Below are 24,713 nucleotides of genomic sequence, written 5' to 3'. Positions count from 1 at the left end.
TCAAAGTCCTAACTTTAGATTAAAAAAATGCCTATGCATTTACTCTACTTACCATAAGAAAAGCAAACGAATTTCAGTTTCATGCAAGTTACCACACTTGGCATAAGCACCTAATAACATGGCTATCTCGAAGAAAGATAACTAAGTTTTCTTAAGATAGAACCATCACCATTATCTTTGAAGATATTTTAACTTTTTTAAGATGTATAGCAAACCAAATCAATCTAGCCGATCCACAAATATCAACCTTGAGATACGTTATTGCCCCTTCGGAAATACCTATAAAAGAAGATACTTCCTCCTTTCCAATTTAAGTGTTTTACCTTCTTTTTGGTCTATTTCAAAAAAAGCGCATGTTTTTATATTTAGTAAATTTTTCAATTCCAACATTCTACATGACAAATTTAAGACCACAAGAGTTGAAGAACTACACACATCTTTAAATTGAAATCGCAAGATTCAAAAATCTCCTTTTATTTCTTAAAATCCGTGTCAAATTAACAGAGGGAGTATTCTGACACTATATTACAGAACAAAGCACAACAGAAACTAATTTAATTTTTATTTCCTTATAAGTTTTAACCAGTATGCACGCAAATTAATGTGCAACTATTATATAATGGGTGTCTAATCCATATGTATATATTGGATATACATTAAATATACACAAGGCGACTATAAATTATTGTGGCTAAACGGGTAAAAAAAAATTAGCCAGCTAACTGAGAATGTTAAGATCTCTAAAGAAAAGGTACCTTATAAAAACCTTAACAGGATTACTTGTATAGTAACAGCACAAAAAAGTCTATATCATCACATCATTAAATTACTGTAGTAACCTAAACACCGAAAACATAGACGAATACGTAGCTTAATGTAACACACTAAATTGCACGTTAAAAGATAGTACAGCGAGTATATATAAGTCCAAAATAAGTTTCAAATAGAAAAAGAAAAGAGAAGAAAATAATGCATGGAAATGCTGGCTGGATTAGCTTAAACCGCGTGGGTGTTAAAAAATCAAAAGTAAGACTGGGCACTCACAAGTTACAATAATAGAGTGTCAAACCAGCAGTGGACGAGATTGTTTGTCCCATAATCAGAAATTTCAAATTTGAGGTCTGAATATGGAGAAAGTTCTTAATAGGAAGCATTTGACCCGAATGGGTACTACATGACGAAAATTCATATTTAATCGATTTTCAATGCAGATACTAGATACTGAACACCGTTAGAAAAGGGTAAAAAAAAAAAAAATAGAGTGCGAACAAGAAAGTGGAGGCGTGCGCTAATTGTGGCACAGCTTCTAACATAACATAAATAACATGGGTCCATATGAAGACATCGTGTTGGAGTTTGTGCCGTTGCGCCCTCCAATGGCGCCTCCATAATCGGTTACTCCTTCTGGCCCAACCTACGCATTGGAATCAATATTTCATTAAGAAATTCAAAATAGAAGTAATTAAAGTAATTTAACATTTATTGTATATATATCTATACTAAAATCATTTTAATTTTTGTCTCTCTCTATATATAGTATTTTTTTCATGTAAGTTCTTTACGGGCTTGAACTCCGTTGCACCCCTCTAGCTCCCCTAAGCCCTAACACTAGGTTGTCATTTCACACTTAGAGCCAGTTTGAATGGGCTTATGCCTATAAGCTGGAAACAGCTTATAAGCTAAAATAAATAAATTGAGGTAGTCTAATTTATTTTTTTTGGCTTATAAGCTGCTTTAGATAAGCTAAGTCAAATGGGCCCAATTATTTTTTTGAGCTTATTTTAAGCACAAAATAATTTTAAGCTGCCCAGCCAAACACTCAAAAAAGTTGAAAACAACTTATAAGCAACTTATAAGCCAATCCATACGGGCTCTTAATATACGTAATAATCAATTAAAAATAACTTATAATCATTTAAACAAATTTTAATAACTTGGTTATGACAAAATTTGTTATCAATATATATTTATTTAATTTAAATTATTTTATCTAGTTTGAGCACAAATACAAACAAAGGGATCGATCGTTTAGTTACCACCACTTACCACGGTAAGAAAAATATAATAGTATAACCTTTAGAATTATTTGTTTCGCATTTGGTTTTTCGATAAAAACAATAGCAAAATTATACAATATCACAATTCTGATATCAGTTTACATCAAATTCATGAAATTAAAATCAAATATATATTTTTACATTTGCAACATATCCATTTTTCAATGTAAATTAACCAGTAATTTGCCAAAGAAAATACATGCAATTAATAATGTAAAGGTTATTAATCGCAATATTATAATGTTAGTAATTTAAAATCGGCTGGTCTGATTAACTTAATTTGTGCTACATAGGATTCATTTAAAGGAGACATTCTCTAATAACAATTTATCTATTCTCAAGATCTAAACTTGAAAATCTTTATAATTAAAAATGAATGCACCATCCCGCCACATTCTGGATGATTGGAATAACTTTGTTTAGAAACCAAAGGAATCCAAGTGTTTTCTGTTCCTTTGTTTCGTACATATGTCATGTGAGGAACAGCTATTCCAATGATATCAACCACCGTTTAATTAGCAATCTCCCTCTTTCCCCATTCGTTCCTTTACATATTGCTAATTCACCGACTCCTTCAACTCCCCACTTTTCATAATTAGAATGATTCTAATTTGCTACTGAATTGATCATTAGAATGCTTGTTCAATGCGCCTACAAATTTGTCATAATTGCATGTGCACTTGAAAGGGGAAAGAAAAATTTGGAATAGAAGTCAGAAGTGGGAAACTGAACGCTACTAAAAAACAAAGGTGCAACAGCTAGGCCGCAAAATTATGAAGATAACGAGCTATACAAAATCTTCTTTTCATAACAATTCTTTTCTTATTGAAAAAAGACAAAAATACGGAAGTTCCACAGTGAGCTACATGATCACAGTGGTTGCAGTTTGTATTGTATTGTTGTATATATATATATATATATATATATATATATATATATATATATATATATATATATATATAATCGTAATAGATTAATATACAACAATAACATACTCAGTGAATCCCACAACGTGGGGTCTGGGGAGAGTAGAGTATACGCAGACCTTACTCCTGCCTTAGGTAGGGAGGCTGTTTCCGGAAGACCCCCGGCTCAAGAAAAAGCATAGGAAAAGTCAGATACGGGCAAACAATTCAGAGCAATTATGAAAATGAAAACAATAAAAGTAAATAAGCCATGATAAACCATTCTGTGAAAACAGATACTCGCAGAAATCAAGGAACAAGAAACTATAGAGCAATACAATCATAATAAATCAATATAACTTAATATAAACATCAGATACATATGAGTGTTTACTATGGTGGAACACTGAGGATCAAGCCTAATTGCGAATTTGTTTCCTTTCTATTCACCCCGAGTGCAAATTACATTATTGACTCAAAAACTCTGATGCAATTACAACAACAACATACCCAGTGAGTCCCACAATGTGGGGTCTGGGGAGGGTAGGTTGTACGCAGACCTTATCCCTACCTTAGGTAGGGAGGCTGTTTCCGGAAGACCCTCGGCTCAAGGAAAAGTATAGGAAAGGTTAGATACGGGTAAATAATTCAAAGCAATTATGAAAATGAAAACAACGAAAGTGTATAAGCCATGATAAACCATTCTGTGCAAACAGTTACTCGCAGAAATCAAGGGACAAGAAACTAAAGATCAATGCAACTACTCGCAAGAAAGGATAAACGCGACTACCTACTAGCCTTCTACCCTGATCTGAGTCCTCCATACCCTCCTATCTAAGGTCATGTCCTCGGTAAGCTGAAGATGCATCATGTCCTGTCTAATCACCTCTCCCCAATACTTCTTCGGCCTACTTCTACCTCTTCTGAAACCGTCCATAGCCAGCCTCTCGCACCTCCGCACTGGGCATTTGTGTCTCTCCGCATCACATGCCCAAATCATCTCAGTCTCGTTTCCCGCATCTTGTCCTCCACCGAGGCTACTCCTACCTTATCCAACTTCATTCCCAATCCTATCGCTCCTAGTGTTCCCACACATCCATCGCAGCATTATCATTTCCGCCACTTTCATTTTCTGAATGTGAGACTTCTTGACTGGCTAACACTCCACCCCATACAACATAGTCGGCCTAACCACCACTTTGTAGAACTTGCATTTGAGTTTTGGTGGCACCTTCTTCTCGCACAACACTCCGGAGGCAAGCCTCCATTTCATCCACCCTGCTAGGGGTGTACAAAGTAAACCGACAAACCGCACCAAACCGATAAACCGAGTCAAACCGAGAAAAAAACCCGACTAGTGGTTTGGTTTGACTTGGTTTGGTGTTGAGAAAAAAAGCCCGATCATAATTGGTTTGGTTTGGTTTTAACTAAAAAAAGTCAAACCGAACCAAACCAACCCGATATTACATGTATTCAATTTTTAAAATATTTTATACGTAAAAATATTTATTTGTAATGGAATTTATAAATATTTCTTTTATTTTTTTGTAGTTTTTTTATCTATTATCATATTATTCAAGCTTGAACTTAAAATTTTGAATATCAATAAGTTTTATATCCTATGGATATTTGTAACTCAAATAAAGTTCAAACCAAAACCAGCTCAACACTAACGCTAACAAGAGAAATTCAATTTATCACTAGGAATGACAATAATGTTGGATATCTATTCTTTAGTTTTGCATAATTAGTTTAGAGAGTGAAAATACATAACTTAAGTTTTTTTCTTTGTCATGTAATTAATACTTATTAGTTGTGCTTATTTTAGCATGACTTAGTATTTTTAGATTATGGTCATTTTCTTTATGGCTTGTTAATTAGCAATATTTATTTTAACCGATTTTATTAGTTTTTGTTGAATATTTTAATACAATGTCATCACTCATCTCACATTTTGTGTTATTTTCTTAAGAAACACCTTAATTATATAGTTGTATCTTACTAGGACAGAAATATTTGAAGTAAAAGTTATACGTATTGTATCAAGACTATTCCGAAAAGAAAAAAAATCCGAAAAACCCGAGAAAACCGAATAACCCGAGGTTGAAAAGGCCGAATTTTATTGGTTTGGTTTGGTGTATAAATTTAAAAACCCGACACGATTGATTTGGTTTGGTATTTAAAAAATCCGAACCAACCCGGTCCATGTACACCCCTACACCCTGCACCAATACGGTGTGTGATGTCATCATCAATCTCCCCATTTCTGATGCAATTGTGTGTATTATACTTTTTTGTTTTTAATTTCTTTCTTTTTTGGAAAATAAGAATAATTTTTGTTTTAATTTCGCATACTTGCAAGATGAACGTTGGAAATCGTACCATCAGTCTTATTTGCATTTGAAGATGTACCAAGTTTGAGAATCGTCTTTTTTTTTCTTCTTTCTTCTTCTTTTTACTGTTATATTGAATGAGTCTAACCGTGGAGAAGGTAATTTTCTGAAAGTGTAAACTTTTTATACTGAAAAGTGGGTTTGACAAAAGAAAAGAAAAGAAAAAAAAAGGAGTAGAAAAAACAGAGAAGAGTGGGACTATTGGTACATCTTCGAGTTGTATATTATTGAGAAATTATTTAATAATAGGAAATAAGTTATACTTCTAAAATGAACATAATTCAAGGAAAATCCTGTATACAGTAAAAATCGGGGTCTAAGATCCCGATCCAACGACTAACGGTCCGGACTTAGAACGACGGGCGGTAGATCGGTTGAGCTCGTCTAACCGGATAGAAACGTTTCTGACTCTTTCGGCCGGACCCAACAGTTTCCGAAGAGTTACATTTCATAGTTGATAAGAGTCCGAGAAATCCGGCCCGTTGCGTATTTCACTCCGCCCGATGCGTCATGCAACAGTCAAGCCCGAGATTTGGGAGATCATCATCCATAATTGATTTAGTTGCCATGCCAAATACAAATACTTGTACTTTAAATAGGAGGATAAGGCCTCATTTGTTTGCATTTAATGGAGGTCTGAATCTGATTAGTTCAGACTTTACACCATTAATTACATTTGTTTTTTTCTTTTCAAAATCACTTAATGCATCTGAAAGTGTCTGACCGAAACAGATCCATAATCAAGTCTGAAAAGTATCCGGACACAAAGTGCTTTCTCGATTCTCGCTGTTTCCTCTTTTACATAGTATATCAATTCAACAAACTCCCAGCAAGCAAGACTGCAACTATCAACGAGGCAAAAACATAATTTCCTTCTTAAGTAAAAAATTAAGTTCTTTACTTTATTCCTTCTTTTATTCATTTTTATTTGTAAACAGTGGCCCTTTTTTCTCTTTCATGTTTTCTATTTTCAGAACTTCATAAATCCAATCTTTTCGCTTTCAAAGTTCACTGTGATTATCATATGGTTTAGCATCACAATATTTCCAGGCACTAGAAGTCAAAAGGACATGGTATTGTGGGATGGGAATTTCCGTCCTAATTCAATTCTTGAATGTTAATTTCAGTTTAATTGGAACCTGTCTCTAGCTTTTGAGATTTTCTCCAATATTTACTGATATAACATTTAATTATTTTGTTATTTGAATATTTAACAAATTAAGATTTTATGTTGTTAAATTAATATTTTTCGTACATTTTCTTGTTATAATATTTAATTACTATTTCATTGAATTGTATGTTTATTATGTTTAAATAATAAATTATATACATTCAGATGTTAAAAAAACAAACAGTCTCAATCACTCAATGTTCAAATGTATAGACAAAATCTTAATCATTCAGATGTGCATTCAGATTCAGACGTCTTAATCTGAATGAAAACAAATGCCCCCTAAATCCTCATAGGGGAGGCATCTAGTTTTTTTTTTAATGTCTTCTACACAAATACATTAAACCCTAATTCTAAAAAGTTCTGTAAACATCAAAGCTAATAGAATTCTCACAAATTGGTTCGAAATGTTTAAGCCTCAGCCTGTGCCATCTGACACAATCATCACTGAGGCTATCTCTTACTCTCTTATTCTCAGTCTTTGTTTCGTTATTGCTATTATTTTGCTCTATAAACGAATCAAGTCGCAAATCCTTTAAATAACATATAAATTTAATTGTTATCTTTGTAAGGAGTAAACAAATTCAAAAATAAAAAGTGGAACGATTGAATTATCGGACTAAAAGCAAGTTTATACTCCCGAGAATTATTCACATTTTTATTAATCGCTTCAGTGGTCCTGAGGGCTAAGCTTAAGCAGGAGTTCGACACCAGGGTCGTGTCAAAAGGGAAAGAAGACAAAAAAGCCTATTGAGATTAAAATTTTAAAGGGGGATACATGATATAATATTAATGTATTTAAAGTATCTATTACTATATTTAAAGTATCTATTACGATAAGGCTTAGTGATAAAACACAGTACATTAGATAGAGTATGCTTCATACAACTAAATTGAAAATAATGTGGTCTAATAAGTATTATACCTTTTATTTCAACTTATGAGTTTATTTTTTAAATCTATTTCAAAACAAAAGTATCACTTTTTATATTTAGTACGCGTACTTTCTAAATTTCAAAATCCTATCTCGCATGTTTTAGACTTTGAAATTCTGTGAACAATGCGGAGTTGGATCTGTTAATTCTTCCATGTGCTAATTTTGGAGAAAATCGAATCAATTGACTTCTTTTTTCTAATCATGCCTCCAAGATTTAGAGATATTTAGATACATTATACATATTTTTAATTTGAAATCATAATATTTAGGTTTTTTTGAAATTTTGTATCTTTTAAATTAAGACACGTAGAATAAAATGGAGGGTAAAAAAAAAAATTTGATTTTCTTTCTTCCTTTTTTTTTTTTTTTTTTTGGCAGACTCGTAATGGGTTACTCTGTGATAGTGACACTAGTACACCACACCACACAGCATTACATCGCCGTATTTCTTGATTTTAACATTCCCGTGTTCAATAGCAGTAGTTGAAAACTACACCTTCCAATGTTGGTGTTATTGGTCAAACTTGACAGTGAGGAATTGCCTAAAAATGATATACTAGCCGTTACAAATTTTCATAAATCACATGAGTCATCACTGTCACTAGGCACGGGTCCACGACTTCTAACGGGACAAAATCATCCCCAATCATTTTCCCACTGAACGCGGCCCTACATTTTTTTTTTTCGGTTTCCATTCAGTGTCTACCTGAATTAATTTTACTATTATGTATAAAATAAAATAAATTAATTTTATCTAAAACTTACAGAATGATAAATAATTTGAGACTAACTGGTGGATGGGAGTACCATAATTAACCTCTCTCTCTTCACTCCGCTGAGTCCATAATAACGAGCTACGCTCTTTACAACTCAGTTAGTACGTTGCTTCCAGGTATACCGTGATGTTTCGGTAAGCTTCTAAACATATCAAATTAATATTTTAAATTTATCTGTGTATACATATAAATATTAAATGCGTTTGTAAGTTAAAATAGGAGAAATGTTTATTCCCGATTTGACCAAATTTTAAATTATTTTATTCCATGAAATACCTTTTCAAAATAAATCCCTAATTACTTCTTCATTCCAACTTTTTTTTTAATTCATTATTTTTCATGTTAAAATATTTTTAAATTTAAAAAAAAAATCTGTAGATAATTTAAAAGAATTTTAATTATTTTACAAAAAGGTATTTATCAGAGGTTTTTTTTTTCACCGAACACACCAAAATGATTGTGGTAATTAATTTCAACACTTCTATCAAAACACATAATTACTAAATAACAATAATTTTAATATTTAAAAGTATTTTTTAAGCATTTAATTGAGAAAATAGTGCATTTAATGTCATTTACTTCCATTTTATAAGTTTATATGATTGAGAAGAGCTTTGGAAGAAACCAAGGGAAAAACAAGTTAAAAAGAGACCAAATTGAAGAAAACGAAAAAGTGGTTAAAACTGTAAAAATGGGAGAGATTTGCAAAATTGAAACTTTGGGGTTTATTTTGTCATATTTTGACTTGAAAAATGGGGGTACTACAAAAAAAAAAAAGACTTGAAGGCATCATTTTTCATCTTTGGCCATTTTCAACACAAGTTTTGGAGATTAGGGTTCATCAACTCACACTTTGGAAGAGAAGATTTGAAGACTTGGATGAGAGAAATTTCTTACTCTTTTACTCATTTCTTCAATTCCTTGTTATGTATTGAATATCTAAGCGTGTAGTACTCCATTTCATTACTTGAATCTTGTTTATGAAAATATTCTATGATTAAAGTTTGGATGAAACTCTTGTTTTGCTTATGTGTTAAATGATTTTTTATTGCTAATGAAGTGAGTTAATGTTGTTTTAATTAATCTTGTTCTTTAATGTTTCTTAAGGGATTAGCTAATCCTGAGACCCGCCCATTTACTTCGATTTGAGCTCGAGAGAGGAAGATTGAAGTTGAAAAAGATTAACTAACAAGAATTTGAGGCTTTACCCTTCTAATAAATTGAGCTAGAGATAGTAAAGTTACTTGAGATTATATTAATTATGCTTAATATCACACTCTAAGGCTTGAGAAAGCTTAGAGTGAAATTCATTGATTTGGTCGAGAGACTTTTGATGAGATTTTAGAGATCATTATCCAATTAACATAAATTCACTCATAGTTGTAAAATCGTGAAATACACTGGATCATTACTTGAGAGTATTTCCTTTGTATTCATACTTGTGGTCGTTGATCATTTTACCCGCTTTCTAGTTAGTTTTATCTTTGTTAATTGTTAAACCAAAAATCAAATATTGAAAAACTGTTTGACTTAGCTTAGTTGGTGATAATTCCTTACTTGTTTAAATCGCCTATTATATTGTTCCCTGTGGGATCAACCCCGACTCATAGTTGGATAAATTATATTGCATACGACCGTGTACACTTTCTCTTTGAGGAGTGGATTTGGATGTTATCAATTTTGGCGCCATTGTTGGGGAACAATTTGGTGTATTTGAGTTAGTTTGGGATTTAAGCGTGCTTGCTTTGGTCCAAACTTGTGAATATGTGTTTGTGATTTTTCGTGTTTCTTTGTGTTAGTTTTTTATTTTTGTTATTTGTGTTCCTATGGCATCATGGAATGAAAATGGGTTTGATGGTTGCAACCCATATTTTGATGACCCATGTCCGTATTGTGGAGGACCCCACTTTTGGCGAGATTGTGAAAATGCTCCCGGGAGAGAGATGTGTGTACCGTCTCAATCTATGATAGGAATATTTGCGATATATGTGGTGGTCAAGGTGGACATTGGGGTGATTTTCCCAATTATTTTGCTCCCCCTCTCCCAAGTTGTTCTAACGAAAATGCTAGTTGTGCTTTTGGGTGTAATAGAGACAATGGCATGGCAAGTGAAGGACAAAGTGCCAGATTTGAAGGCATCATGACAATTCTCCAAACATACTTAGATTGGGAAGCAAAAATGAAGGAAGAGCGAAAACTCGTCCAACAATCCATTTTGGAAAATGGAGAAGTTACAAAAAGAATGAATGATTCATTTGAGGATGCCAATTCCTCAATTGTCATGGAAGTGTCGACTCCTCAAAACGAATTGGTTGAAGAAGAGATTTCAAATTTAAACGATGAGCCCGAGAATTCCTGTGACCATGACAAGAGTTGGGGAATTGAAGAAGTGCTTCAAGATTGAAGAACAAGAGCAAAATCTTGAAGAGGAAATATCAAATTCTCAAAAAGAAGAAATTGAGGAAATAATAAATAGCATAATGGGGAGGAATGAAAAATATGGGCAAGTAGTGGGCAAATGGTGGAAAGAAGTTCAATATAGAGATGATGAAACTACCCAAAACATGGATTTCACCTTGGGAGAATTTTTACCAGCTTTGGACAACTCTCACAGTGAAGAAAAACTTAACAAAGTGGAAATTTTGAGCCAAGTTTGGCTAATGAATCAAGCTTAACAACTTGAAGTCTATAGGGACCACTGTGAAGGCATTTCACGAATGATGGAAGAATTTCTAAAAATTTCATGTTAAGCAAAGTCAAGAAGTAGAGCTACTTGAAATTGCTATCCGAGAATTGGAGACCTATTTGAATGCAAAAATTGAAGCATGTGATGCTCATGGCGTATGAAGTCTTGATTTTTGAAAAATGGATAGACGTTGTTATAACGATTCTTGTTGTGACTTTTAGATGCAATTTTTGGCTCTTACTTTCACTTTGGCGCTGTTGCCGGGGAATAATTTGGCATATTTGGGTTAGTTTGGGATTTAAGCTTGCTTGCCTTGATCCAAACTTGTGAATATGTGTTTGTGATTTTTCGTGTTTCTTTGTGTTAGTTTTTTTATTTTTGTTATTTGTGTTACTATAGTATCATGGAATGAAAATGGGTTTGATGGTTGCAACCCATACTTGATGACCCATGTCCATATTATAGAGGACACTGCTTTTGGCAAGATTGTGAAAATTTGATGACCCACTTTTTTGTTTGCATAAAAAAGTTCATGAAATGGTTTTTGAAGACTCTAGTTCATTTTTGGGTGAGAAAATCAAATATGAGGCAAATTTGAAATTTGGGTGCATTGGATCACATTCCAACCATTTTTTCACATTGTGCTTGGTTGATGATATGGAAGTTGAACTAACCGAGCCTATAGAGGATTGTAGGGGTGGGCGTTCGAGCCATCGGATTGGATATGAAATTTTCGGTTTGGATATTCAGTTTTTGGATTGAAGAAATTAAAATTCAAATCCAATCCAAATAAGTTCGGATTGGATTGGATATTTTAAGTTCGGTTTGGATATTTTGGATTTTCGGATTTGACTCTTGAGACTTAAGGCAAACTTATTAGAAACGAAATTCATGTGTTAGTTCCACAAAGGTAAATCTAAATCTTGACTGCTCAGTAAAAAAAAGCCTTTTAGTTCAAATTAGGATTAACAAATTCAAGTCGTGTCCAACATAGTAAATCCATACCAAATAAAAGCATGTGGAAATGAACAAAATAAAATCTAAGTAGTCATCTGGAAAAATAACAAAGAACTCTGTCGTGTGTGACACTAACGTGAGACTTTTGAGACTTGAGAAGTAAGAAAATTATCTATTATATTTGATATAGTAGAGAATTGTATATTGGACTTAATATTTTAATGAGTAGGGCCTTAGGTACTAATCTATTGGACCTTTAGGAGCTAGACTTATTAGTACAGGGACACATATGATATAGGCAGGGATCATATGTGTCCTGTACGAGATTTGTATTGGAGCCCGACGTCCCTTCATTTTTTGACTCTGTTTGTCACAAATTATTTGTTATGATTTTCTCGCTTAAAAATTATTAATTAAGAGGGATTTTAGGTATTTTTTTTTATTAATATTTGAACAATTATAATATTACTCTATAACTGAAATGTTTGTAATTTTCAAGAACAATTACTATTGTACATAAAATAAAATAAATTAATTTTGTCTTAAACTTATAGAATGATAAATAATTTGAGACTAACTGATGGAAGGAGTACCATAATTTCCCTCTCTCTCTTCACTCCGCTGAGTCCATAATAACGAGCTACGCTCTTTACAACTCAGTTAGTACCCTGCTTCCAAATATACTGTGATGTTTCGGTAAGCTTCTAAACATATCAAATTAATATTTTAATTTTATCTATGTATACATATATAAATATTAAATGTGTTTGTAAGTTAAAATAGGAGAAATGTTTAATTGATCATTCCCGATTTGACCAAAATTTTAAATTATTTTATTTCATGAAATACCTTTTCAAAATGAATCCCTAATTACTTCTTCATTCCAACTTTTTTTTTAATTCATCATTTTTCATGTTAAAATATTTTTAAATTTAAGAAAAATCTGTAGATAATTTGAAAGGCATTTTAATTATTTTACAAAAAGGTGTTTATCAGAGATTTTTTCACCAAACACACCAAAACAGTTGTAGTAATTAATTTCAACACTTCTATCAAAATACATATCTACTAAATAACAATAATTTCAATATTTAAAAGTGTTTTTTAAGCATTTAATACCTATGATCTACTTTTAATAATGGGCTCTATGTCTCTACCACCAAGTTTTTGCCATCTAACTATACCCATAGATATTTTTCACATAGTAATAGCCTGTTTGGTCAAGCTTCTAAAATCAGTTTATTTTAAAAAGTATTTTTTTTAAAAGTGTTTTTCAAAAAAACACTTTTGGCGAAAATCAGTTTGTATTTGACCAACTAATTATAAAAGTACTTTTGAACAGCAATTAGTGTTTGGCCAAGCTTTTAAAAAATGTTTTTATTTGTATTTTTCTCAAAAGTACTTTTAAAAAAAGTGCTTTTGGACAAAAACAGTTTTTTTTAGCTTCTGAAAAACTGCTTCTGTTACTCCCTAGAAGCACTTATTTTCTTCCAAAAGTTTGGCCAAACACTTCACTTTTTTTCAAATAAGTACTTATTGAAAAAATAAGTACTTTTGGAGGGAAAATAAGCTTGACCAAACAGGTGTGAGATTAGTGTTCTAACCATCTAACTGTTGATTTGGGTGCATCTTAACGACTCAAAGAGTCTGGAACCAAAATGCCTCCGAAAAAAACTTTTTGAACCAAAATAACCCAACAAAAAAATAAGTTACAAAAGTACTTATAGCGCAGTATTTTACTGACGGAGACGGAGCCGTTAAGTACTATAACGCAGTAAAATAATGCGCTATCCAAAACTGTGAGTCACCTATAACGCATTATTTTACTGCGTTATAGGAGTTTGTCTCTCTCCTATAGCGCAGTAAAATACTGCGCTATATAACTCCTCTATAACCCGATCGGGTTCCACCACTGGTCCCCTCCAGTGGAAAAAACAAATTCAAAACGCCATTGGAGGCGATTTGAGGTGGTCCCCACGTCTTAAAAACGTCGTTTTCTATTAAATTTCATCCAGAAAGTTTAGATTCTCGATATATTCAAGTCAAGGAGCAAGATTCTAAGTTCGAATTTTGAGAAAAAACGGCGTACAACTCGATTAAAATAACTCTACAAAAAATCTTCGATTAAGGTTTTCTACTATGAACTTTTGTTATTATTTTGTTATATACATTATATTGCATGCATGTTTTACATTTAATCATCCTTAATTTCCAAAAAAAAAAGCAAATTTCATTTTTTTTTTTTTTTGGTTTGATCGGGCTGGCTGAGCAGTGGCTTAAGCCACTGTTCCGTTTTTTTTTTTGGTTTAATTCCTTATTTTTTAAATGTTTATGAATTGTTAATTTGTTAAATGTTTATGCATTGTTAATTTGTTAAATGTTTATGCATTGTTAATTTGTTATATGTTTAGGAGTTGTTAATTTGGTTAATTATTTATGAATTGTTAATGAATTATTATTTTTTTAATTGAGTATTTGTTAAATATTCTTTATGAATTGAAAGAAGTTGATTGGTAATGAATTATTATATTGTTAACACTTTGTTTGGATGATTGTTATGTATTGTTTTGACATTTATCGTATTGTGTTGTATTGTATAGGACCAAATCAGTGGTTACATAAAATAGAACCTTTCGTTGTTACATAACAATAAAATTAAAGTAGCAACCAAAGCAAACATTTTATTTAGACTAACAACATAATATAATACAATAGGTAACAACCATCCAAACAAGTTGTAAACGATTATGAAATGTTAATCTATACAATTTTAAAAGCGTGAATATATATGTTAAATAAAAAAAATTATCTTAAAAATGTAAAGTTTATAGGAAAATATGTGGTCGACGAATATACTCTCTTAGTTTAATTTTATCGTAGTTGTGTTGGCTATTTGGTCAACTAAAAATGTATCACATATTCAAAATAGAGTTCCAAACAAATATTACTGCTAAATTTCGATTAGTTAATATAATTTATCTTTCATTTCAAGAATAATGACTAATTTAGTTTGTACAGATCGGACTCTTTCATGGATCCGAATATTCCCCCTAGGCCCGCTGATAGATCAGTATTTTCTTTGCAAGACAATCATAGGTCAGAGTTATTATGGGCTAGTACTATAGGGATATCTACTAGGCTCCGTCCCCGTAGGCTGCAGAGAGTGTGGGCTCTTTTACGCGAGCACCCCTCACGCCCTTGCGTGTTGGAGATATTGTTTTGGGGCGGCATTTACCGTTGCGTGTCCGCTGGTCGGGTACAGCATGATTGGGCGCTCATCACGGCCATGGTTGAGCGGTGGAGGCCAGAGACACATACCTTCCATCTTCGTACTGGTGAGGCCACGATTACACTTCAGGATGTCGAGGTCCTCTTATGATTGCGGGTTGATGGAGAGCCACTGTACACTCGGTACGAGCCTCCTCCTGGTCAGACGTGGGTGACAGAGTTGACTAGGCTCACCCACTTCGTGCCTGATGCCGCGGCCCAGATATCAGGACAGAGTCGGGTTCAGCTTAGTGCACTCTGCACTTATTTGGAGGGTCTGGATCCGGTTGACGACGGCACCCCACAGGACGATGTTGATCGTCATGCCCGTTTGTACCTGCTTATATATTCGGGGGCATCTTGTTCCCGAATTCATCGGGTGCCTTTGTCAGTTTACGTTACTTGATTTTCTTGGAGCATCTGGACCGCTTGGGAGACTACAGCTGGGGCGGTGCTGTTTTGGCGTATCTTTACAGATGCCTGTGCCGAGCGTCTATTGGTGCTGTCAGAAATGTGTGTGGATTTTTTGCTCTTCTCCAGGTAATATTTAAGTGTGCGTTCCTTTAATGTCAACAAACCTCTTGAAAGGACGACTAAAAAATCGTAATTCCTAATATCGCTTACAATTATGGGCGTGGGAGAGGATACTGCCATTTCAGCCCGTACCTAGGCATCACCTCGAGATTGACATGCCTTATGCGAGGAGGTGGACAGCCGGTTTTGACCGGGATGTCGATACGCACCACAGTATTCTTCCATTCCGGGACCAGCTTGATCACATGATGGACGATGCGGTAAAACTATTTAAATTTATATTAATAATTCAATTAAACGTCTTTTCTACTTGGTGATCACTGATTTGTATTTATATGTTATGCAGCTATTTATATACACGTCGTACGCTGCTATATTAGATGGTTTGCCCCCCTTCTGTAGGGCAGGTCAGGGGGTTTGGAGGTCGCGGTGTCCACTGATACACCTGGACATCGTAGAGGATCACATGCCCGAGCGTGTCTTACGACAGTTTGAGCATACACAGAGTATACCCCCTGATGTCCGTCATGAGCTCCGACACTACCAGCGGGACGATCAGGCTGCCGTTGATGATGATTTTCTGTCTTTCATGGCTGTCCAGCTCCACCGTTGGGAGAACAGGTTGGGCACTTTAGCGGTGGTCGGCCATTTGACTCCCATTGAGCATTACATGCGCTGGTATCATCAGATCACACGTCGATTGATCAGCAACCCAGCTTTGCGTCCCCCTAGGGATGTAGGATATTCAGCACTCGCGGGGCAGTACGAGGCATTGGTAAGTTTATCGTGTTTAGATTTATCTAATTTCATTAATTGTTACGTTTTAAAAATAAACTTTTTTTTGTTTATGTTAAACACAAATGCAGCTGGTGGCCGTATAGCGTTTACGCATCTTGGGGTTAGAGCATATGCCTTACCCTGGCTTGCGGGGCTTGCCGCGGAGATGGTTAGGATTTCCGAGGATGGTATCCGCCAGGCAGGCGAGATTAGGCGCATGGCGGAGCCTGTTCCGGAGGCTGAGTATCAGGCAACACCGGGTGCTCCTAGAGGAGGAGGCCGTGCTGGCAGAGGACGCCGTGCTGCCGGAGGACGCGGCGCTGCTGCTAGAGGACCTGGTGGTGGAGGACTGGTAGATGAGGCCGATCCCATTTCAGAGGGCGTTCACGGTCTAGTCCATCCGCAGCCCTTCCAGGCCGGTGGCAGCTCACTTGGGGACTCACCTACGTTTACACCGGCGCTCTTATGCTGAGATACCCGGGTCTTCGTCACAGCCGAGCCAGAATGCATACATGGAGGAGCGTGATAACGTTGATTGGGCGGCGTTACGCGCTTCATTAGCTGATGAGCGGCCTGTGAGGAATTTAGAGGGAGCCCGGATTCTTGACTTGGATGAGTTTTTGATCCCGGTTAGTATTTAAAATACTTATTTGTTCATTTAAATTATTTATTTTAAATACATATATGTTACTCATTATGTAGTACTATTTTATATTTTAGGATTCGGCGTCAGTGGGTCCACTAGAGCCACCCACTCAGGCATTTTCTCATGGGCCTGCCGAGCCAGCGATGTCTTCCCATGTGACTGTCGATCCACATGTAAGCTTTTAATTAAAATTAGTTTTATTCAATATAAGGTCAATATTTTATATACATATTTGATCATTTAAAGTACTTATTATTTCATTTTTTTTATATTTTAGGATTCGGCGCCAGTGGGTCCACAGGAGCTGCCCATTCCGGAGCATTCTCATCAGCCTGCCGAGGCAGAGGTGTCTTCTCATGAGACTACCGAGGCGCATGTAAGTTTTTTACTTAAAACTAATTTTATTCAATATATGGTAAATATTTATTTAATTTTTATAACCTTTACTTGGACTTCAAACAGCATCTCGTCCAGGAGACTACCTCATATTCACCATCACACCTATCTCAGGAGCCTACAGACCCATTTCAAGAGCCTTCTCAGGCGCCCGTGGACACACAGGTTTGATTAAATAAATAACGTTAATGTATTCAATATAAATAAGAAATGGTACTAATATTTATATACTTTTCAGGTTCATCCTTCGGCGCCTGCGGTGGCGACTCCCGACGAGGAAGAGGTCGAGTTTCCAGACCCAGCTCAGCCTGAGGTTCTGAGCGTGCCAGCGGGACAGGATTCCAAGAAGAAGTATGTTCTAGTTAAGGGCGCAAGGGCTAGGGGAAAATGAGATGATCATGACTTGGAGCGCCCGGTTATTAAGAGGAAAAAGGGCGACGGAGACGATAGCGAGGGCGGTGGAGATGGTATGAGCCTTAGGCCTAGGGATAGTCTCCGGCATACTACATGTGGGACCCATCCTCGATAGTGTATATACATTAGTGTTGTACAATTTATCATAAATATTATACATTTTTTGCATATTTATAAATATTATCATTAGTCTTTATTATTGTTTATAGTTTTACATCCTAAATTGATAATTAAAAAAACGTGACACATTCGAAATAAAGTTAAGCATTAATTTAAAAATAAGACGAAACCTAAAAGATAAATAACTTAAAGCTAATGACTACAAGTCTTCAAACAAAAAAGGACTTCGAGCACTTTTCAACTACTAAAACGACAATCCAAAGTATCATGTATTCTTGATGTGTTGAGCCTATTTTATTAATTGTACAAATATAACTAGAGTTCTATATAAAATATTGAAGTTTCGGAGTCTCAAAGCATGATTAATATACGGCTAAACTACGTAAAAAAGATAAATTACGTAAAGAGGAGTGAAGGTGGTGGCAATGGGAAGCTCCTATAACGCGGTAAAATAATGCGTTATAGGTGACTCACAGTTTTGGATAGCGCATTATTTTACTGCGTTATAGCAGTTAACGGCTCCGTCTCCGTTAGTGCTATAGCGTAGTAAAATACTGCGCTATAGGTACTTTTGTAACTTATTTTTTTGTTGGGGTATTTTGGTTCAAAAAGTTTTTTTCGGGGGCATTTTGGTTCCGGACTCCGACTCAAAAAGGGGAAGGGGGGTGAATTGAGTCGTACCTAATATTCATCTCTTATTAAAATTTTCCTAACAAGTTTAAAGAGGCTAGTTCAATGAGTATTTAGTTTGACAACTAAAATAAGTAAAGTGTGAAATAGTAAGATTATAAGATTTAACATGAAAAAATATCGACTCAAAAGGTGCAAAAATCACGATCTATCCAGTAGGATTTAATTCCAAACTACACGAACAAATGAGCCAAAAATTCACATGACAAATATATGCAATCTTAGACTTAACTCTAAGCCTTAACAACATCAGTCACCCGACTGCTATACTCCCCTCAAGTCATTTTGAGTTGAAAACAACAACATGACATTTCTTATTAACAAGTAAAAACAACAAACAACAGCCTAATAAAGTTTCTAACTACGCAGATAGTTGCAACTAAAAAACCTAATACAATTGAACTAGGAACGGACTCGATGTATAAAAATAACGACATAAGGACCAAAGCCTTCATCTTGATTCTTCACACTCTTAGACGATCAATCAACATACTTTTCAAAAACAACGAGTTAATTGAAAGTTCTAGGACTTTTTCTTTAACTCTTATTGGGTGAATAAATGATTTCATGCAAACAGTATGCAATATATATTATACCGTTAGTAAGCACATAAAAAAGAAAATCACATACTTTGCAGATTCTATCAAGTAATTAAGAAATCGAAACCAAATTAGAATCCTTAACTATAAAGGATTCTCAAATCACGTCTTTTCAATAACATCTCAGTCTGCATTTTTATATTGTCGTATTTCAGGTGTTAGTCAGAAGCAGGACGATTCGCAAGCTAGGATCTTATATCTTCTCTAATTTTTGTGAGATCAATTTGAGATCGTGAGATCATATTGATATATTTTCGTACTTTTGTATAGTACGAAGTAGCATCATAACACAATTTGTGCTTATGGATACTTGCATGACATATCAAATGACTCCTTTAATTTGAGTCTTGATTAATTTTGTTGAAAATCAAAGGATATTTTGTTTTACTGTGATCATGTAATACCATTATTAGTTGAATAAACTGTGTATGATTTGTTATAGATCGACATGAATTGGATAGTAACATATTATAGAAGCTTGCTTGGTACAAGTTGATAACTACCTAACGCGGATCCTGTCTCATCCTATTTTACGGCATAAAATTTTGAGATAATTATAGTCTAATGTCTTTCGGTGATGTAATTTACAAAATAGCCAGCAAATGTATCGATTTTGTATGTTAAATATGAATAAACATATAATATACATAATACTTGTGTGTGTTTTGTATATTCTGGTTAGCGCCCGTATTAATTTTGACCGATGAGCTAAAAAGGGAAAAAAAAATCCTAAATTTTTTACATGCAACTTTGCAATTCTTGCATAATCTAAAGACTGAGTTGGGAGGTTTACAATTATAATAGCACAAACAAACAATTCCTTGCTTATTCGAGAAATTGAGAGATTGCAATGATGTTCTCTTCTTTTTTCTCTTAGATGTATGTAAAAGCTCATGAAAAAACATATTTGCAACTGCTGGCTTTGCAAAAGCCTTGACTAGATGACATTTAAGAAGTTTCTTTATGGAGGGGGAAGACCACAGTATTGAAAAAATTACACGGTTTGCCCTTCAAATGGGCTGGTCTTTATTTTCGATCCTTCAAAATCGAACTTATGTCTAGCAGGGCATAAATTATTTAAGGGCGCGGGGCGTATCTGGGGATATTATAATGCGAAAATATAAACTTATGCGCCGCAAAAAAGTTTGAGGACAAAAATTAAAGACCAACCCAAAATAGGAGCAAAAGTGCGAATGTTTGTTTTAAAAAGGCAAACATGTTTTTAGGAATAGAAGAAAATCAATCAAGTACCTTTTTTTTTTTTTGAAAGAAAAAAGAACAATGAACACAAATGTTTTTCAAAAATTAATTCGACCACACAACTTTTGCTATAAAATTGTTTTGCAAAAACTTTTCCGACAGTTCATTTCTAAATCTAAAATAAAACCTAATCGATTTAGTTTTTCTTGTATATATTTTGGCTTCTTTTTTTTTGTTTATTTGTATAATATAACAGAAAAGGTCTTTAATTATTTTACTCCGAGAGATTTGTTCGAATTTATGTGAAAATGAGTCTAACGGCAAATCTCAATTTGAAATAAATAATTCTATGAATCAACAATAGATTTCTTTTTTTTTTCTATTGAGAAAAAAAATAACCAAATTCTAAAGATACAATTGGATTTAATAAGGTGTGATCTAAAATGAACCGTTGGGATTGAAAAAATCTCAATTTGAAATAAATAATTTTATGAATCAACAATAGATATCTTCTTTTCTATTTCAAGCAAAACAATAATTTCAATTTCCTCTTTACATAAATCTTCTTTGAGAGGTGGAAAAAAGACAAATTCTAGAGATACAGTTGAATTTAATAAAGTGTGATCTAAAAATGAACCTTTGGGATTGGAAAAATCTCAATTTGAAATAAATAATTTATGAATCAACAATAGATCTCTTCTTTTATATTTCAAGCATAACAATAAATTTCAATTTCCTCTTTACATAAACCTTCTTTGAGAGGAGGAAAAAAGAACCAAATTCTAGATTTACAGTTGCATTTAATAAGGTGTGATCTAAAAATGAATCTTTGGGGTTGGAAAAATCTCAATTTGAAATAAATAATTCTATGAATCAACAATAGATCTCTTCTTTTCTATTTCAAGCAGAACGATAAATTTCAAGTTCCTCTTTACATAGACCTTCTTTGGGAGAAGGAAAAAAGAACCATATTCTAGAGATACAGTTGAATTTAATAAGGTGTGATCTAAAAATGAATCTTTGGAGTTGAAAAAATCTCAATTTGAAATAAATAAGTTTATGAATCAACAATAGGTATCCTCTTTCCTATTTCAAGAAGAACAATAAACTTCAATTTCCTCTTTACATAAATCTTCTTTGAGAGGAGGAAAAAAGAATCAAATTCTAGAGATACAGTTGAATTTAATTGGCGTAGTCTTTTTACTTGTAAATAGTCACAAATTTATCATAATTATTAACTATCACATCATTTAATTACCATGTGTTACATTAAGCTTGTATTGTTACTTCATGTATGATGGTAATATAGTTCTATAAATAGTTCAAATTTAACATATCTCTTACTTAAAGGGACCAAGAACACAAACTTTAGTTAATTGAAGGTTATACGTACTTAGTCAGATATCACAAGAACTAAAATCACAATTTATCTTAATTCCCTACATGGTCATCCATGTTTTGGGAATTGCCTCATAATATCACTTTTATTTTTTTTAGGACTATAATATCATTCAACTATTACTATTTTTCTCAGAATATACTAAACACCACAAAAGCTTTCCTCTCTCCTAGTTGGCATGCCATGTCACATTAAAATTTTATTTTTTTAATAATAAATATTTTAACTCATTAAACTCATTTAACTCAATTCAACCCATGTCATGGCTTTAACACTTCTTTAACATGGTATTTTTATCATACTAATCTAGCCATTTGAAATAATTAATTGATTCCTTCATTCTTCATTGGCTCAATTTATGAACTGAACACGTACATCAAAAGTTCGTCCATGTAATCAAGATGTCAAGAGCGATGACAAAACTAGACACTATCTTGCTTCTTTTTCTTTCATCATTTTATAATTTAGAATATTAAAATCATTTTGATTATTAAAGGGTCCTGTTATAATAAAAATAAGTTTGTTAAATTGAGAATTAGTATCCATATTTGTGACGATATCTTATCCAAAATATCAAGACTACATAAACATTGGATATGAAGTAGGGGATTAGGGTTATTGCCCAATCAATCCTTAAAATTTATATGGCAATAATCAACATTTGGAAAATGCATTACTGATTATTCATCAAGCACTCTTTAACAATGTGGATACTGATAATAAATTCTACGCTCATAAATTTTCGTTGATTTTATTGTACTTCAAAATGTTCAAACGATCCATGACATGATCAAAATCAATATTAAATTCGCTAAACAATAGTAGGGTTTAGTAGACATTTAAGGTGTTGTTTAATGAGTCATTAACTTGTTTGGATCTTTTTCAATTGGGAAAAAGTTAAGCTTCTTTGGATTTTTTTATCGGGTCTAAAATCATGTATAAGGCATTTATTGGATTGAGTTAAATAATGACATGACATGTCAACTATGAGAGAAGAAGACTTTTATTGTGTTTAATATATTATGAGAAAAATAGTAATAGTTTAATGATATTATAGTCCTAAAAAAATAATATTAGGAGGGAATTCATAAAATATATGTGATTATTTACGGAATTAACTCCTCTAAAATGTGGGGTTAAAAATGTTATTATCCCTAAAATCAATCACAATCCAGAGGCAATTGAAATCCGTGAAACATAGTTGTCATTTTCCAAGAAAACGAAAACAGCACAAAGACCGAAAGTAATGTACCTTAATCTCAATAAAGAAATTCAGTGGAGATTTTGGAGGAATTTAGAATTTTGTCCATAACCAATAGAATAACCAAAAAGAATTCTTTCTGAATTATTTTAGAAAAAGTTCCTTATTTGTACTGTGGTCCTGTCTCTATCACTATCTACTGCTTTTATATCACGAATTATGGGCAATGCTACATTTCACTCCCTAACGATCTTTTGATACGCAGATTAAATTATTTCGGGATTATAATTCTGAAACTATTATTTTTGGACTAATGCATTACATTTAGGAGGTGGGATAAAATAATATCAAGATTGATGGGATAAGGTGAAATATCCAAGATTAAGTTTAGAATTAATTTTATAATATGTTTGATAGAAAGTAAGAAATTTTATACGGTACCTTTTACCAAACAACATATAAAATTAATTTCAAAGAAATTTTATACGGTACCTTCTTCTGCTTTTATTTTTTCATCCCTTCAAATTATATTTTCTCATTAGTGATTGATGATGGGATATGTCTGGGGACGAAAGCCTAATTAATACTTACTTGTATCTCAACTTATTACTTAACCATAGTAATGTAATTTAATTGGCTGAAGTGATGAAAACACTCCTAAACTTGGTACGATTTCGTAGTTCAGTCCCTGAACTATTGCCACACTTAAAAACACCCCTGATCTTGGCTATTTGGATTTTAATTCACCTCTGTGTTGTCATATGATATAGCAAGTGTGCACAAACACTTTCGGTGGCGTAGGAGGCTCCAAAAAAAAATTCCTATTCCAACATCTAAATCATTCCCTTCCTCCATTAAAAAGTATATTTTTTCAAAATCAGAAAAAAATATTTTTTTTAAATGTGGAAAACCCCATTTTTTAAAAATAAATCTGGACTGGATTTTTTATTAAAAAATTTGGAACTTTTTAAATCTTGAAAATTGATTTTTTTTTTTTAAAATGTGCGAAACCCGTTATTTTTTTTTAAATCTTGAAAATTGATTTTTTTTAATTAAAAACCCTGGACTTTTTTAAAATCCGGAAAACTAAATATGCCCATTTTTCTAAAAAAGAATCTGGAAAACTAAATTTTTGATTAAAAACATGAACTTTTTAAAAATCTGGAATACTGATTATTTTAAGAATAAAGTGGAAAACTGATAATTTTTTTCTAGATTTAAAAAATAATCTAATTTTTCGGGATTATTATTATTATTATTATTATTATTATTATTTTATTATTAAAAATGGGGTTTTCACATTTTAAAAAAAAAATCCGTTTTTTCATATTTGTATAAAACTCCAGTTTTAATCCACTATTTTCCAATTCTTTTTTAAAGAAATGTCTTAAAAGAATCATGAAAATTAGGATTTTTTAGGACACTTTTAAAAAAAAACTATTTTTTACAAATATTTTAATTAAAACTCTAGTTTTCCAGTTTTTTTTTAATCAAACTTTCCAGATTTAAAATAAATATTCCATTGTTCCAGATTTTTTATAAAAACAAAAAAATCAGTTTTACCATTTTTTAGTAAAAAGAATCTGTT

Source organism: Lycium barbarum, chromosome 11 (genome assembly GCF_019175385.1).
Source record: "Lycium barbarum isolate Lr01 chromosome 11, ASM1917538v2, whole genome shotgun sequence".
Lineage (NCBI taxonomy): Eukaryota > Viridiplantae > Streptophyta > Magnoliopsida > Solanales > Solanaceae > Lycium > Lycium barbarum.
This window is presented reverse-complemented; position numbering follows the sequence as displayed.